Here is an 18,606-nt window from a genome sequence, read left to right as displayed (position 1 = left end):
TTAACTGATTGGCCCATGGGCCAATCAGAACCCGTGGTGGGGCTTCGCGGTTGTCGGGGGCTAGGCTATGCTCTGTGTCCCATCACTTTAGAAAAAAAAATCCATTCGGTTATGCTTTACCTTCAATGGAAGGAAACCATCTTGTTCCCCCACATCGATGGTAAAAGCATTTGACATCGGCCATAAACCTTCAATGATTATGAATCATCGATGGTCGATGGCCATCCCTATTATGCAGCTGCAAACGGAGATTGGATAGGCAAGATAGTCCTGCAGTCTAATATGGATCAGCCCACCCTGCATGCCCCTCCTGATGGTAGTAGGCGGATCTACAAAGGGGGGTACTAGTTACTCGGCTTTTGGTCTGGTGTCCCCCCATTCCTTATCTGTCAGGCCCCCACTGCTTCTTACCTACTGTTATTACCATTGGCATATTTTTCCTAATGGCAGCAACCCTTTTTTGGGGGGGGAGGGGGGGGATGTATCAAGCAATGTAAATAGTGGAGAAATTGACATAGCAACCAATCAGCTTCTAGATAGCATTTATCAAGTACATTCTATAAATATAGGTACCATAGCAGGTAATTGGTTGCTATGGGCAACTTCACTCTACACTGCTTGATACATCTCCCCATTGCAGAGAGACACTCAGTCTGCAATGTGAGGGGAGGTGGTGCCTGCAGGGGAACATCTCTTTTATTTTTTTATTTTTTTTTGTGGGGGGGGAATTGCTGTGAAGACCAAACCTCTCTCCACTAATCCTGGAGGCAGGTAGGAACCTGGGAAACACTTGTGGCACAGAGGGGGAGATGTACCAAACCTTCAGGAGAGAGTGAGTGGAGAAGCTGTCTATAGCAGCCAATCAGTGTCTGTCATTTTATAGACTGTGCCAGATAAATGGTAGCTAGAAGCTGATTGGTTGCAATTTGCGGTAGTTTACAGTGGGGGCGGGGCAACACATCATCGCGTTCCGTTCGCAGCTGTTGAAAGCCATGACTTGCACTATTTTACATAGGGGGAGGGGGGAGGTTGTTGCGATTCAATATGAATCGCATCATCCAACCTTCCGATCGCCCCCTTCAGATGTGAAGTGGGGGAACCAGGAGACTGGCCAGCGCACCCAGGGCCGGATTAAGTGGGGGGGCGACAGGGGCGGTCGTCCTGGGGCCCCCACACACAGAGGGGCCCCCACAATTAGACCAATTCCCCTCTTCACTGGCCGAAATGGGGGCGGAGCCAATATGACAAGCCCCGCCCCCATATCACCCACAAATCGTGGACGGCATTACGCTGCGAGGGGGCGGAGCCTAATGATGTGAGGTGCCCGCTCCCATTAGCAACCTGCAGCTGCTGGATACAAGTGTCTGTGTACTGTGTTTGTGTGTATTATGTGTATGTGCTATTGTATATACAATATGTGTGTATATACTGTATGTGTATATATGTGTTAGTGTGTGTTTGTTTGTGTTTATGTGTGTGTATACTATATATGTATGTGTTAGTATGTTATTTATACAATATATACGTTTGCTACATATATATTATATGTGTGTGTGTGTGTGCGTGTTTAACACACACGTGGGGGGGGAGTAGGATTAGGCTCCCATGTGATGGATGGGGTGGGGAGGAGTACACTCTGTGTGGCTTGGTGGGGGCACCCACAATTTAGTTGCCCTAGGGCCCCCACAAGCCTTAATCCGGCCCTGAGCCCACCCCAAGTTCGGGACTCTCAGCGACCCTATGGGAGAGTTGGCAAGTATGCCAGAGGGTTAATTAATCCTGAATATTTCACTGTGGGAGAAAACCTTGAACTGAACACAATGTCTGCAGGTATTCAATCCACAGAGATCCCAATAGCACAGAGATCCCAAGAGCACAGAGATCCCAAGAGCACAGAGATCCCAAGAGCACACAGATCCCTATAGCACAGAGATCCCTATAGCACAGAGATCCCAATAGCACAGAGATCCCTATAGCACAGAGATCCCAATAGCACAGAGATCCCTATAGCACAGAGATCCCAATAGCACAGAGATCCCAATAGCACATAGATCCCTATAGCACAGAGATCCCAATAGCACAGAGATCCCAATAGCACATAGATCCCTATAGCACAGAGATCCCAATAGCATAGAACTTTGAAGCAACTTCAGTTGAGTTTAGCAAAAACTTCATCACATGCTAAGAATATGACTCTATGGGCAAAGTTCAGAATGTTATAACAGATGTCAGGATGGCCGAGCGGTCTAAGGCGCCAGACTCAAGAGTGATCTCTTACCTACATGTGGGTGTTCTGGTCTCCGAATGGAGGCGTGGGTTCAAATCCCACTTCTGACATGGGAAATTTTTGTTTTTCATTTTGGTGCAAATTCATTTAACAGATCCAGCGGTAAATTTACTGCGCAGCATTTTTCACAGCTGCACTGCTTTCAGGCTTTGAATTTAGAGATGCATTAATATTAAATACAAACACTCCTGGTATTGTATTTAATATTATTGCCACTTTAAATCCAGTTCCACAAATCGCCAAAGAAGCAGTAGGCTTTGAAAAGCGTTGCACAGAAAATTCACCCTTTGGAGTCACCGGTCATACATATGTCCACCATTATTCATACATACCTTCCATGAGATATTTCATTGTGATACACTCCAACACTGTGGGGGGAATCTAGTAAAGGGCAAATTTGTTTTAGCAATTTTTTTTACCTTTTGTTATACAATTACAATAAACAGGTCAATGAAATTACAATTGTTCCAATTTTTCTTTAATCAGTGTTTATAAAAGGACATTGCGGAAGGCTTTGAAATATCCATGATTATTGTGGCAATTCAGCTTTGAAAAAATAAAATTGACCACGAAGGGACTCGAACCCTTAATCTTCTGATCCGAAGTCAGACGCCTTATCCATTAGGCCACGCGGCCAGAGATAAAGTCCTGTTTTTAGGTACCCTCCAACACCACGGGGGAAATCTGCTAAAGGGCAAATTTGTTTATCAATTTTTAAAGTACTAGAAATGATTTGGCCCAACACTGCAGCCTAGTAGAAAGCTATGTTATTGCTAAAACAAACTTATTACAGTGATTTTGAAAAATTTGGAAGTGGGGAATTAGCAAGTTTTGTGCTTCTGAAAATTGAGACTTTCCCATTTATTTTTATAGCAATTCAGAGTGATTTCTACCATATGTATTATGTGCAAGAACCCATGGAAATACAGGATCTATTAATGGGAATAGAAGAGACACCAATTCAATATTAATTGTAATAACTATGATCACTCAAATGCCACAATCTCTTAAAGCAGTTATCCCATGAAAAAAAATAAGATGAACACTTTTAACATATATCACTGTGGCGGATTATAAGAAGATGCCTGGTAATTATACATATTCATCGGTTTGTTTCCTCAGATTGCTATTAACGATTTATATATCTACAGAGTTTGCAAAGAGTCATGTGACTACTACAGCAACTACAGTCACATGACCTATATGGCATGGCGTATGTGAGAAGGGCATAGGCTAAATGCTTTCCCCACTTACCCCTGGTTGCGTATATTGGCTCACTATTTTCATCTTGTTCTATATACTGTAGGTAAGGGGACAGACATTACTCTTGCATACAGGACCACTGAACTGAAAAACCATCCCTTGCTAAAGAGCCAATTTGGGGTCCTGCAGAGCTATAAGTACAGTTTTTTTTACTGCCTCGTGCGAGAGAGCGCCTGGCCCACCACCAGTACAAACTACATTCATTTACTGGCCTGGGACATAAATATAGTTTTAATACCAATTTGTAGACATAATTTCTATTAAAAAAAATGATTATGTATAGAAGCGTCTGATTTACTGTCCTTCTCTTCATGATGGGCTGACACAAAGATGGGTGGTCTGTCCACGGGTTGAGTACAGGATCCCGGCAGTCAGGATACCAACATCAGCATCCCGACAACCACAATCCTGACAGAATTTGGTAAGTAACTCTTATCCTCCACCTAACCCTCCCCTCCCTGTCCCGCGGCTTAACCCTAACCCTTCCCCACAGCTTAACCCTAACCCTCCCCTCCCACAGCTTAACCCTATTCCTCCTGTGCCACAGCCTAAGCCTAACCCTAACCCTTCCCAACAGCCTAACCCTACTCCTCCCATCCCTCAGCCTAACCCTATTCCTCCTGTGCCGCAGCCTAACCCTAACCCTTCCCAACAGCCTAACCCTACTCCTCCCATCCCTAAACCTAACCCTATTCCTCCTGTCCTGCAGCCTAACCCTAACCCCTAAACCTAACATAAACACTCACCACTGGGATATTAGATGTTGGGATTCCGGTGGCGGGATTCAGAATATTGTTGGGATACCAGTACCGTGATTTTGACCATCGGGATGCCGATTACGTCCCTGTCCACTGTGTGCTGATAGATTGGCTTGTGTGTTTATTTCTTCTTCCAAGGTGAACTTCACTATGGGGGTGCACAGGATAAGAACTCTCTGTGTGGGGAAACCAAATTCTTATAATCTGTGCCAATACTCAGCCTGTCACCCATCCTAGGATCAAATGGGCAATGCAACATGATGGACAGTGTACAGAACAAACTGTACAAATGCAATAACGAGACCTTCAGTACACAATTTGCCTCATATAACAACAACAGTAAAAAAAACAGTAACTTTTCAAAATGTAAATAAAAGGAACAGTCATTAAAACCCCTAACCATGCACAACACATACATAAACACAATTAATCAATACAATGTAAGACACTGTGTACTATAAATGCAAACAAACACATATCTCCCAACATGACCCTCTCCACATGGGACACAATGCTCTGTTCCTCACTTCCCTGGTAATTCATGATTGCCATCACCTGTGGTGAAACACCTTTCTTATCAATTAACTAGTTCAACATAGGTGACTGCAATCATCCATTACCAGGGTAGTCCAGGAACAGAGCATTGTGTCCCATGTGGAGAGGGTCATGTTGGGAGGTACCGTATGCAAACATGAAATTTAAGAAACAATTCTTAAAAAAAAAAAAAAAGTCTTACCTGGGATGAAACCACTTGGAGGAATAAGGGGGTGGGGGAGGTGGGGCGCAGGACGCTTGCAAGCAGGTCGATGTTCCCCCACTGCGCATGCACACGACAGAGGGAGCTCCGTCATGCGCATGGACAAGACCCGGCGAGCGACGGGCTCTCCATCGCTCCAGGTCGCGCACCAAAGGGGGCGTGCTGTCGATGTTGATTGACAGCATGCCCCCTTCGGTGGGCGTGCCGGGGGCGTGCCTGCCAGATGGAGGCATTCCCATGGGAACACCTACCGACTGAAGCCGGCCCCACTGACATCACTAGTGATGTCAGTGGGAGTGATTTTGGCTCTGATAGAGCCAAAATCACTCCAGGGCTTGCGGCAACGAGACCCTACCGCAGGGTCTCCGTCACAAGCCCGATGGTCGCGATAGTCAAGACCATCGCGACCATCATCATGGACGCTCGCATATGCTGTGGGTGGTCACCCACAGCTATGCGAGCGGCCAGGAGGCCACTCCATTTTCATGGAGGAGGGCCCTGATTCAGAGCGAGCGCTCTGGTCAGAGCTTTCGGCTCTGAATCAGGCCCCTGGTTCCATACCAGTTACCATTATCAGTATGCACCTGCACCAACTTTGCACTTGGTGCAAGAGATGCATCTGAAAGGCAGCATATTGTGTGTATGCTCCTTTCCGCATAGCCCAGTTGCACTGATGTGCCCATTATCCCCCTCATTATATGTGGTTACCACACAGTCACATGCATTCCATCATATGTAGAGATACAGACTCCGCATCACATGTAATTGCTCAGCTCTGGGACATGCGCAGTGAGAATAAATTAAAGTACCCCCATAAAGCTCACTTCCATTAAACTCTGCAACAGTCTGGATGCTAAAGCCTCCGGCCAGTACATGCGGAAGAACCATTAACAAATATGAGTCTACAAACCCCATTGTCAGGATGGCCGAGCGGTCTAAGGCGCCAGACTCAAGATTGAGGTCTTCCCTACACCTTGGTGTTCTGGTCTCCGAATGGAGGCGTGGGTTCAAATCCCACTTCTGACATGTGATGTTTTGGTGCAAATTCAGGGAACACTTTGCTTTTACCAGTATTGGAAGATTGCACAATCATAATGATCATCACCAAAAGGTCGTCAATGTACCTGTCTAATAAGGTTGGAGATGTTAAACTTGTAAATAATTAATGAATTTTCCATTGAAGTCTCCATTGGTTTAGGTGTGAAGCATTCCAGCTGGGAGGTTAGACATTTCTATCCTTGGTGGATTATTTCTGAGTATGTCACAGATGTGAGCACTTTGCTACGTTTTGGCGTTGCAGCTTTGCATGGTCCCTGGCTGCTGACAGCATAGGAAGAATATAGTGATCAGGGTTAAAAATAAAAGCCCAATAATCACACAGAGCTAACACAATCACTATCAGCTTGCTGTAAAGCTGGGTACACACTGGAGTGGTGTTGGGCCAATTTGCTGTTTCGTAGCGATAAATCACTTACATCGCTCAGCGTGTACGCTCGATGTGCGGATATCTGCGGTTGCTAACAATTTTGTCAGGTTTGAAGTGCTGCATATCAAACCTGATAATTTTGCATGCGACCTAATGTATGTTAACGAGTGATCGATCCGTCATTCATTAATCACAGTAGCATGTATCGGCAATCATGTGGTGTCCCCATGGTGCACGATTGCCGGTCATCTCAGTGTGTACCCAGCATTACACACTAAAAACAGTTTCCATCCCAGCCAATCAATCCATTGCTAGATACTCTCTGTAGCAGAGTGTATGTAGCACTTACAGAGCCATGGCAAGAATACTAGGTGCCAGGGGCATATCTATAATGGGTGCAGGGTGTGTGGTGCACATGGGTCCCCAGGTCCAGGGGGGCCTGCACCGCACACCCTGCGCCCATAATTTGTATTACTTAGCTCTCTGAAGTCCCGCATCGGGTCTCCCAGCGCTGTTCAAAAGCCGGAAAATGGCCGCCACAGCAATAGACCCTGGGTACGCTTTAGTGCCCTGAGCAGTGGCGGAACTCCCGGAGACAATGGAGTCAGTTGCCGCCGGGCTCCAGCCCTGAAGGGGGCATCTGGCTCCATTGTCTCCAGGGTCCCAGACGTTCCACCGCACCTACACCTATAGTACCGCCGGCTTCGTTCACTTCTACTGTATAAAGAAAGCCAGAGGAGCCGCTGAGCTGAGTGCCAATCAGCATCAGCGGCGCTCCTCCTCCGGCTCCACTACACTCTGTGGTCTCGGCGGGTCATGGACGTCACGTATCATGTGACCGCCCGTGACCTCACCCTGTGCTTACCCCTTCTGTCTGAGGAGCCTCCGACAGTGCACCTGCGGCTGGCAGTGGCACTGAGTCTGAACTTTGGTGGAGAGTGGTGAGGGGCCGGGACCCAGGAGACAGGGCACGTGGTGTCAGCAGCCAGTCCCCGGCAGTCGGTGCAGTCTCTCAGCTGCTGCCCTGCACTCACTTCTCCCCAGGAAGATAACCACTGGCCAGGACCCAGGATCTGCATAGAGGACTTCTTCCTGGTGAGTCCCTTCTCACTAGTACTCCTGTCCCCTGCAGTGCTTCCCACTACTCCTCCCATCCTGCCCCCTGCAGTGCTTCCCACTACTCCTCCTATCCTGCCCCCTGCAGTGCTTCCCACTACTCCTCCCATCCTGCCCCATGCAGTGCTTCCCACTACTCCTCCTATCCTGCCCCCTGCAGTGCTTCCCACTACTCCTCCCATCCTGCCCCCTGCAGTGCTTCCCACTACACCTCCCATCCTGCCCCCTGCAGTGCTTCCCACTACTCCTCCCATCTTGCCCCTGCAGTGCTTCCCACTACTCCTCCTATCCTGCCCCCTGCAGTGCTTCCCACTACTCCTCCCATCCTTCCCCCAGCAGTGCTTCCCACTACTCCTCCTATCCTGCTCCCTGCAGTGCTTCCCACTACTCCTCCCATCCTGCCCCCTGCAGTGCTTCCCACTACTCCTCCTATCCTGCCCCCTGCAGTGCTTCCCACTACTCCTCCTATCCTGCCCCCTGCAGTGCTTCCCACTACTCCTCCCATCCTGCCCCCTGCAGTGCTTCCCACTACTCCTCCCATCCTGCCCCCTGCAGTGCTTCCCACTACTCCTCCCATCCTGCCCCCTGCAGTGCTTCCCACTACTCCTCCCATCCTGCCCCCTGCAGTGCTTTCCACTACTCCTCCCATCCTGCCCCCTGCAGTGCTTCCCACTACTCCTCCCATCCTGCCCCCTGCAGTGCTTCCCACTACTCCTCCCATCCTGCCCTCTGCAGTGCTTTCCACTACTCCTCCCATCCTGCCCTCTGCAGTGCTTTCCACTACTCCTCCTATCCTGCCCCCTTCAGTGCTTCCCACTACTCCTCCCATCCTGCCCCCTTCAGTGCTTCCCACTACTCCTCCCATCCTGCCCCCTGCAGTGCTTCCCCACTACTCCTCCTATTTTTCCCCAGTAGCATTTTGTAGTTTTTTTTTTTTCCAGGGGGGGGCACCAACTGTTATCTTGCCTCCGGGCAACTGGGACGAAGTTACGCCACTGGCCCTGAGTCTATTGATTATGCGGTGGCCGGCCAGCCACGTCAGTCGGCTGCTGGCCACCGGAGTGAGAGGAGGGGGCCCATGTCGGGGGATGCACACAGGCCTCCTCCTCTCTAAAGACGCCCCTGCTAGGTGCCCTAGGCAAAACTACACAATCCCGCCCCTAGTCCATAAATTAATGGGCTATTCCCTGAATAAAAAGTGCACATCACAAACATCGCATAGACATAATAATCAGACACTGATATAAAATGTTATTGATGTGCTGCAGTGAGCAAAGGAAATCTGTAGCTTAAAACCTTTTTTAGTGAAGCAGAGAGGACTCTTCAGTAGCTATTTAAAAAGGCAATATAAACTCTGATAGCAGCAGATGTCACTCTTAAAGGGTATATTTACTAAAGAGAGAGTTTTTAGAAGTGGAGATGTTGCCCATAGCAACCAATCAGATTATACTTAACATTTAACTAGCACCTTCTAGAAGATAATAGCTAGAATCCACAGATTTAGCGAGTGACCAGGTTGATGGTCGCAATGGTCGAGACCATCGCGACCATCGGGGCTTGCGAGGAGACCCTTGTGGTAGGGTCTCGTCTGCTGCAAGCCCCAGTGAGCTCTCGGCTCTAATAGAGCCGGAAGCTCACCACTGACATCACGAGTGATGTCAGTGTGGCCGCCCGCAAATGTCAGGCGATCCTTTGGCCAGCCACCCCCCCACCCCGCCTACAAAATGGTGCGAGCTGTTGATCACCATCGACAGCTGCCTTTTTTGTAGTGAGCCCCAGAGCGAGAGAATTTCTCTCTCGCTCCGGGGCTTGCGCACGTGCAGTGCGGCTGCTGCACGTGTGCGCAGGACCTCAAGATCGGCCCGCTTTCGAGCGCTCAGCGCTTGCGAGCGGGTCTGAATGAGGCCCACAGTGTGAACTGAGGTCCTGATTCAGTAAGGATGGCTATTGCAATCGCAGCTCCGTAATCACACGCAGGTCTGCTGCAAAAATATGCCAATGAATGCTATCGCACTGCCGTCTCACAGGCAGCATAGAGACGCCCACTGCCGCTATCTCACATCCGTAATACATTGCAGTCCTTCACTAACATCGGTAACATCGAGTAACATCGGCCCATCACGCAGAATTACAGCAGCCCTGACCTCACTTAGAAATTTCTGACCTCATTGCACGCAGTGAGCGCACAAGCTGCATATGCCATCGCAATGGCTAATTTATGCACGCCCATGCAATGGCGTTCAAATGGACAGACACGGCTGCGTTTCTCCGACCACCCCCCATCACCACCCCCAAATGCTGACTACCTGTCAATCACTCTGCAATGGCTCTGCATGGTCTCCATAATTGCAGTACGATCGCAGTGGTGCCTTCACGCACTGTGATGCATACGTATGCGCAGTACGCAACAATCGCCCGCCTGCATATGCTGTAGCAATAGCGATCCTTGATGAATCAGGCTCCATGTACTGAAGACAGAATCCGGATATCATAAACGAGCCTCTATAAAGAGCTGCTGGTGGGGACACACCTAGCACATATATCTGCTGATGACTGTCGTTCATATACACTGAATGACCATCATCTTCCAGGCACGTGTCCTGCTGGATGGGGGGCATGGGCGTGTCCGCCCCCTCCCCACGGCTGCCACTGCATGTGTACAGGCGGTCAGCACAGCCAACGTGATATGTCTGTGGACGACATTGTTTACAGAGATATCGCTGGTACACAGCTGTGATTACTTATAAAGGGGACCATATAGCGTTAACTATTTGCTGCATATTCCCCAAAAAACACCCATTTACAGGGGGATACCCCCTAAGGTTTCTACGGGGATACGATGCGTTCTGGAGCTGGAGCCAACGCCATTTAAAGATAACGCTGTCACATCGCAGGGATGGTCTTCCTTCTGAGCCCCTGGCCCTGTGAGTGCTCTGTGATACATTTGGCCGATATGATCGCATCCTGCAATGTGATCGTGGGCGCTAATATCACGCCTAGATCACATTGTGGCCCTTTTATTAATGATCACAAAGTGAATTGTGCAAAGGCTTTTTCCCTTGGTAAATACATCGTGATCTAAAATCTAATGTCTCTGTGGTGTAAATCATGAAACTGGTGAGTGCAGCAGAGGGGAATTAGCTCAAATGGTAGAGCGCTCGCTTAGCATGCGAGAGGTAGCGGGATCGATGCCCGCATTCTCCAGATAATTTTTTTTTTTAAAGCTCTCACAATGATTTTCCAGCCATGTGTCTCTGAATCCTATTGCAATATATATCGCTGAGGCTAATCAGCCTGACCACTGCAACTCACCCCATATACAGCAATGTTCTATTGTTAAAACTTACCCCTAAATTTAGAAAAGTCTCTCAAACACGACCTGCAGGGGGTGCTAGAGCTCCAGATTTAAGACAGGAATCTCTGGAGGGAAATGTAAGTAAATGACGCTAATAACTGAACTAAAGGAATAATAGCAAAACCATACACCCTTCATTTCTCCAGGTATTATAGACAAAACTAAAACTACAGCTGCATTTTCTTAATAGAACTTACTAACAGTTTATGGATTGAAAGTTGAAATGTTTCTTCCCTTGTTAGTTAGTTATATGAAGCGCTAGCACCAGCCACCCAAGTCTCTGTGGCACAATCAGTTAGCATGTTCGGCTGTTAACCGAAAGGTTGGTGGTTCAAGCCTACCCAGGGATGACAATGTTTTTGCCATCTCTAGCTGGGTGATTGCCCTATAACATACAACATCATATATAATTATTATTATTATTACAATATACTATCATATACACTATGAGCTGTATTCAATTTGAGCCGATCCGCGATACTTTTTCACATCCCGGACTTTTCGCCTACTTCGCCTGTTTTGAAGGCGGAAAAGTATCGCGTGCATGGCCGCTTTACCCCATGTTCAATTTGAAAGTAGGCGAAAACGGGACCCAGCAAAACTTGAACAGGCGGAAAGTACTGTCAGTTTTGAGGAAATCAGCCTGACACCCCCCAAAAGATGCTCTGACATGGGGGTTAGCTATGGTACCCCCGATTTGGCTTGCTGAAGGTATTTGGTGTTTTTAAACGGGCTCAATAGCTGCTAAATAGCGTTTTTCTATACGTGGTGCAGAATAGTATTTAGGAGGATTTTTCCCAGAAAATAACTTATCCCAGCAAATTTGGGGTACTTGAAAATGGGGGTCAGCATATTTAAAAGCTTCTAAAGTTAAGTTGAAAAAATCATAAAAATCGACCTGTCGCAAGCCCCTGCAATCAAAAAAACACCTGGGGCATACTTGGGGACCCACCCAGAGTCAAGTTCGCTAATTTTTAACTTTGTCCCCCAACATTTTTATTTTGCCACCCAGAATGAAAGTGATTTTTTGGGGTCTCTATTAAGTGTTTTAAAAACATTTTTGACACAGTTTACCTTTGGGGGACTGTCTAAAGGCTGCAGAGGGGTTCCAGCAACGTTGCACCCCAAAACCCCAATTCTGCACTTTTTTCTGCCTACTATTCATAGGCGAAACTTTTTCACCTATTACATTGCATTGAGGCGGAAAGTCTTTCAAATTGAATACGGGGCAAAAGCAAAACAGGCGAAAATGACGTCATCGGCGAAAAAAGATCGCGGATCCGGACTTTTCGCCTCAAATTGAATACGGGCCTATAGCTGACTGCATTTACCAGTATACTGGCTTTGTTTTATCTCAATACACAAACTTACATGGCAATTCACAGGATATGTCTTTACTAACTCTACATCCATGGCTTTCCAGCTAGTGTCAGATAATACTAGAGAGAACTTTACAAATTGAAAACCAGTGATCAGTCCTGAGAGGACACAGAATGGAGCTGACAATTAAAAATACGATCGCGATCTTGAATCTGGCGCCTTAGACCACTCGGCCATCCTAACAGGGGCTCACAGCTATTCAGTAAATGTAAGTCAGTGGTTCTTTTTAACCAAATGCACCAGATACCTACAAAAGTGTTCAAGAATTGCACAGCGTCAGTGGAGAAAGTCACGCTCTAAGGCTGACTTCCTCCATTTCAAATTTATTCTCTCTTCCTACAGTGCTGCCCTGTCTCTCTTAAAACAAACATATTTCAAGAACCTCATCTCCTCCCAGTCCTCAAACCCCCGGCGTCTCTTTGCCACTTTCAACTCCCTACTCTGCCCTTCCCCTCCTTGCCTTCCCTCATCGCTCTCTGCCCTCGACTTTGCCACCTACTTTACATCTAAAATTGACTCCATACGTGAGGACATCATATCCCATCAGACCCTCAGCACTCCTCCCCCTCCTTGCCCTTACCACCCCTCCCCTTCTATCTCACTAACTCTCACATCCTTCTCCCCTGCTTCTGGAGAGGAAGTCATGGCCCTCATCCGGTCCTCCCCTCCTTCCACCTCCCCTCTTGACCCTATCCCTTCCCGTCTCCTCTCCCACCTGTCTCCTTCTGCCTGTTCCCGTCTGGCTCACCTCCTTAATCTCTCCCTATCATCTGGCATTGTCCCTTCTGCATTCAAACATGCTCTTGTCTCCCCCATTCTTAAAAAACCTACCCTTGATCCTAACATACTTTCCAACTATCGACCCATCTCTCTTCTCCCTTTTGCTTCCAAACTCCTTGAGCGTATTGTCTACAACCGCCTTACCACCTTTCTTTCCTCCCACTCCCTCCTTGACTCATTTCAATCTGGCTTCCGATCTCTCCATTCCATTGAAACTGCCCTCACGAAAGTCAGCAACGACCTCCTTGCTGCCAAATCCAAGGGCCACTACTCTCTGCTCATTCTCCTTGACCTCTCTGCTGCATTTGACACTGTAGACCACCCTCTCCTCCTGCAAATCCTTTACTCTCTCGGTCTACGTGACACTGCCCTCTCCTGGCTTTCCTCCTACCTCTCTGATCGTTCCTTCGCTGTGTCCTCTCATGACTCCTCTTCCCCTCCACTTCCACTAAAGGTAGGAGTTCCCCAAGGTTCTGTTCTTGGACCTCTCCTTTTCTCCCTATATACATCCTCTTTAGGTGAACTCATTAACTCCTTTGACCTCCAATATCATCTCTATGCAGATGATACTCAAATTTACCTTTCCACCCCTGAGCTCACCCCTGAGCTCCTTACCCGTATCTCCAACTGTCTCTCTGCTGTCTCTTCGTGGATGTCCCAGCGCTTTCTTAAACTTAACATGTCTAAGACTGAGCTGATCATCTTCCCACCCTCTTCCACTTCATCACTTTCCACAATTTCATTATCTATTGATGGCACAACTATCTCCTCTAGCCCCAAAGTGCGCTGTCTTGGAGTTATCCTAGACTCCTCCCTCTCCTTTAAACCACACATTCAGCACCTCTCGCAGTCCTGCCGTTTTCACCTAAAAAATATCTCCAGGATTAGACCCTTCCTCACCCAGGATGCCACTAAAACCCTCATCCACTCACTAGTCATATCCAGGTTGGATTACTGTAACCTTCTCCTAGCTGGCCTCCCAGTCTCCCACCTCTCTCCACTACAAACGGTCCTCAATGCTGCTGCTCGGCTCATCTTCCTCTCCAGATGTTCTACATCTGCTTCCCCTCTCCTTCAAGCCCTACACTGGCTCCCCTTCCCCTTCAGATGCCAATTCAAAGTTCTTACATTCGCCTACAAAGCCCTCACCAAATCCTCTCCCGCATACATTTCTGACCTTCTCTCCCTTCACCCTCCCGCCCGCCCACTTCGCTCATCTAATGCATGCCGCCTCTCTTGCCAACTGATTACTTCCACCCACTCCCTACCTTTGGAATGCTCTCCCTCTCCCCATCAGACTCTCCACCTCTCTACAAATCTTCAAACGGGCTCTCAAGACCCACTACTTCATCAAGGCCTTCCAGCACTCATCCTAACCCACCTCATGCTCTTTCCTTCCTATCTTCCCCTTCTGTGTCATGCCTGTCTGTCTGCTCCTCCCCTTAGAATGTAAGCTCTCACGAGCAGGGACCTCTTCCCTCATGTGCTTCTCTTTACATTTTCTTTACTCTCTACTCCCCATTAGGGCACCTAACACGGGACCGCCAACTCCCGGCAGCTTATTGTGAGTGCTTTAATCACTATTTCAGCTACGTATATAAGTAGTGTCCTTGTCCTGCACTGTAATGTACTGTAAGTTACTTGTTTCTTGTTCACCTATTAGTTCTATGTACTATGTAAGGCGCTGCGGAACACTTGTGGCGCCATATAAATAAAGGATAATAATAATAATAACCACAAATGCTGGTAAAACGGCTGTTGGGTGCAATGATTCATGGGCTCATACAGAGTTGGGCGTAAACACATTGCGCAGCTTTTTATAATGAGTCCTTATTAGAATTTACTACTCCTTGTGTGAAGGGAGCCAAGACCAAAAATATGTCCTGTGTTGAGTATTAGAGATACATATGTATCTGTCTGGAGGTGGATCAGTTCCAGGTTCTCGACCCATGGTGCAAACATGATAAAAATGAGGATCATAAAAACCTTTACTTGAAGGCATCTGACTGTTTAAAACCAAGCCAAGCGAGGGGGTCCCTGTTTTCTCTCATTCTGATCCTCTTCTCATCTTGTGACTGGATACCAGCACTGGTAAGGCAATATGTGCATAAAAACGTTAACATTGAATTGAAGCATTTTATGATATGAATACCCTTATGGAAGTGTCCAGCAAAACCAAAAAGATCACAGCTCAATGTCCATAATTTGTACTAGGAGTCTCAGCAGAAGTTTATGGGCATCTTTTATGAGCCAAGACAGAGAACACGATCCATCTAAACAGGACTTTGAAGAAGCATATCAGTAGAATATTGTGAGGGCTTTTTTCCTAATTAGAGATATGAATGTTGCCAATTTTTGATGTCTCTGTGGCACAATCCAATCGGTTGGTGTGTTCGGTTGTTAACTAAAAGGTTGATGTTGAATCCGTTTTGTTTTTAGTGTTAGGCACTTACTGGAGGGTTAGGGTTAGGCAATTACCCCCACGGTTAGGGTTAGGCACTTACTCATACGGTTAGGGTTAGGCACTAGAAGGGACGGTTAGGCTCAGGCACCTACCCTGATGGTTAGGCACCAGGATGGAGAGTCAGGCACCAAGGGGAGGTTTAGGGTGAAGATTAGGGCTCAAAAAAAATGTGTCGACCACTGTTTGTCATCCATTTTCATGTCGACCTTTTGATCTGGTCGACCATTTGTACTTGTCGACCTATTGACTGTCTACATGTAGACGTTTAGTGTGTCGATCTTTTGACCATGTCAACCTTTTGTCCCTGTCGACCTATTGACTGTCTAACATTTGGTGAATATCTAGACATTGTCAATCTGATTACTGTCTATCTCTTATACCTCACCCATACAGTATATAGGAGACAGATTTCTTTATTATAATTCCTACATCTCCTTACTGACATAACGTACAAAGGGTGCTACAAGTATCAGCTAATGCTAGAAACGGCTTTCATACCTGGAGATCTGCAATAAGAAGCTCAGGTATGTGACTCACATTCTAAACATGTGATGTGAGCTGTCAGGATGGCCGAGCGGTCTAAGGCGCCAGACTCAAGATTGATATCTTCCCTACACCTGGGTGTTCTGGTCTCCGACTGGAGGCGTGGGTTCAAATCCCACTTCTGACATGGGTTTTTTTTTTTATATTTTACTCTGACCAAGGATAAGCAACCTGTGGAACTCCAGCTGCCGCAGAAATACACCTCTGAGTCTGCCTCAGTGGCGGTACTCCCAGACACAATGAAGTCATTTGTCACTGGGTGCCAGTCCTGAAGTGGGCACCTGGCTCCATTGTCCCCCGGCCGTTTCAAGCACTGCTGAGGAGGAGCTGCACCCTCCATTTGCCGGGCGCCCGCTGAGTGTGTTACCAGCAGGCGCCCAGCTCCTGCTCTCCTGTCTCCCCCCCGGCGCCAGCCGGAGAACGGAGCTCACTCCCGAGCTCCGGCTTCCAGGTGCCACAGTGCACTATGGGAGTGACGTCATGATGTCACTTCCTATTTCCGAGCAGCAGGCGCCAGGGACATACGGCAGCAGCACTGGAGTGGGGTTTAAGGTAAGTATTGTTTTTTTTTCATGTATGTGTGCGCGCGGGGGGGGCACTACAGGTGGCTTACTAGTGGGGGCTTACTACTGGGGGCACTACAGAGGGCTTACTACTAGGGGCAGTACAGGGGGCACTACAGGGGGCTTACTACTGAGGGCACTACAGGGGGCTTACTACTGGGGGCACTACAGGGGGTTTACTACTGGGGGCATTACAGAGGGCTTACTACTGGGGGAACTACAGGGGGCATTACAGGGGGCTTACTACTGGGGGCACTACAGGGGGCTTACTACTGGGGGCACTACAGGGGGCTTACTACTGGGGGCAGTACAGGGGGCACTACAGGGGGCTTACTACTGGGGGCACTACAGGGGCTTACTACTGAGGGCACTACAGGGGGCTTACTACTGGGGGCACTACAGGGGGCTTACTACTGGGGGCAGTACAGGGGGCACTACAGGGGGCTTACTATAGAGGGCACTATAGGGGCTTACTACTGGGGGCACTACAGGGGGAATTACAGGGGACTTACTACTGAGGGCACTACAGGGGGCTTACTACTGGGGGCACTACAGGTGGCATTACAGGGGGCTTACTACTGAGGGCACTACAGGGGACATTACAGGGGCTTACTACTGGGGGCACTACAGGGGTTTACTACTGAGGGCACTACAGGGGGCTTACTACTGTGGTCACTATTTGGAGCACTACAACTGGGGGCACTACAGGGGCCCTTACTACTGAGGGCACTGCATAGGGAGACCACTACTGGGGGCACTGTATAAAATGAACTGCATAAGGGGACGGCAGAGGCTGGGGCTGGCATAGGTGCTGGGGGGTGGTAAATTTTATTTTGGGGGTGGGGCACCAATATTTATATTTTCTCCAGCCACCTGGGATGCAGTTATGCCACTGGTTTGCCTTGCCACAGTTTTGCTGTTAGGGCATAATAAAACTGTCAGGGAATGCTGAGATTTGTAGTTCCGCAGCAGCTGGAGTGCCACAGGTTGCCTACCCCTCATCTATGTCAGATGTCATAAAATAATCTTCTATGCTTTAACACCCTCGTTTCACAATTTCAATAAACGACCCCCCCTTTTCGTCCACGCGGGGGCTTTACTTGCCACACTGGGTGTCACTGACCCCAGTGCTGCCATTCGGTGTCTGCTGTGGAAAATGTAAATCCACGATAGTTCAAGTACAATAACAATTCAGAGGGACTTTAACTCATAGGACATACAGTACATACTACATGATAATAGTAATGCAATAGTAATAGTAGTATTGTGATGGGCTTATAAATTGATTTCAGCAACTATTCAATTGTTTCTCTGTTTCATTCTAAAGTGTGCTTTGAGGGCTGTTTTGGCCTTAGTAATTCTGCGGATAGCAAACTGCCAACCAAATCGCTGAGGTTTATAACCCGGCGCTTAGTAAATTTTGCCCCTTGTGTGTACAGGTAAAGTCTCATATATCCAAATATTCAGAAATACAGAATTGTTTTGAGTGTGACTGCGATAGTGACACACCTGCTTTGTGATGGTTTAATGTAAACAAATGTTGTTTAATGCACAAAATTATGAAACGTATTGTATAACATCATCTTCAGACTGTGCATGAAGTGTAATATGAAACATAAATGAATTTTGTGTATGTACACACACTTTGTTTGATTCACAAAATCATTAAAAATACTGTATATAATGACCTTCAGGCTGTGTGTATAAGGTGTACATGAAATAAAAAGCATTATGTGTTTAGATTTAGGTCCCATTCCCAAGAAATCTCATTACGGTTTGCAAATATTCCATAACATGGAAAAATCTAATATCCCAAATTCTCCTGCTCCCAAGCAGTTTGGATATGGGAGACTGAACCTGTATGACTTATCATGTCAGATCCTCACCCAACACTAATGCACTTGTGGGATCTAC

At 47.6% G+C, this 18,606-nt stretch overlaps 5 non-coding genes across 5 annotated transcripts; 4 read left to right on the top strand and 1 right to left on the bottom strand.

The window, feature by feature from the left end:
• The first annotated feature begins 2,227 nt into the window (after nucleotides 1-2,227).
• On the top strand, nucleotides 2,228-2,337 carry TRNAL-CAA (transfer RNA leucine (anticodon CAA)). The gene is made up of 2 exons: nucleotides 2,228-2,265; nucleotides 2,292-2,337. It is a non-coding gene; the product is annotated as a tRNA-Leu (tRNA).
• A 513-nt stretch (nucleotides 2,338-2,850) lies between these two features.
• Nucleotides 2,851-2,923, bottom strand: TRNAR-UCG (transfer RNA arginine (anticodon UCG)). Its single transcript has one exon. It is a non-coding gene; the product is annotated as a tRNA-Arg (tRNA).
• A 3,058-nt stretch (nucleotides 2,924-5,981) lies between these two features.
• Nucleotides 5,982-6,091, top strand: TRNAL-CAA (transfer RNA leucine (anticodon CAA)). The gene is made up of 2 exons: nucleotides 5,982-6,019; nucleotides 6,046-6,091. It is a non-coding gene; the product is annotated as a tRNA-Leu (tRNA).
• A 4,647-nt stretch (nucleotides 6,092-10,738) lies between these two features.
• On the top strand, nucleotides 10,739-10,811 carry TRNAA-AGC (transfer RNA alanine (anticodon AGC)). The gene has a single exon. It is a non-coding gene; the product is annotated as a tRNA-Ala (tRNA).
• Nucleotides 10,812-16,146: 5,335 nt separating this feature from the next.
• TRNAL-CAA (transfer RNA leucine (anticodon CAA)) lies at nucleotides 16,147-16,256 on the top strand. Its single transcript has 2 exons — nucleotides 16,147-16,184; nucleotides 16,211-16,256. It is a non-coding gene; the product is annotated as a tRNA-Leu (tRNA).
• Nucleotides 16,257-18,606: the final 2,350 nt, after the last annotated feature.

This window comes from Taudactylus pleione, unplaced genomic scaffold, assembly GCF_031769625.1.
Source record: "Taudactylus pleione unplaced genomic scaffold, aTauple2 ptg000174l, whole genome shotgun sequence".
In the NCBI taxonomy this organism is placed as follows: Eukaryota; Metazoa; Chordata; class Amphibia; order Anura; family Myobatrachidae; genus Taudactylus; species Taudactylus pleione.
This window is presented reverse-complemented; position numbering and strand designations above follow the sequence as displayed.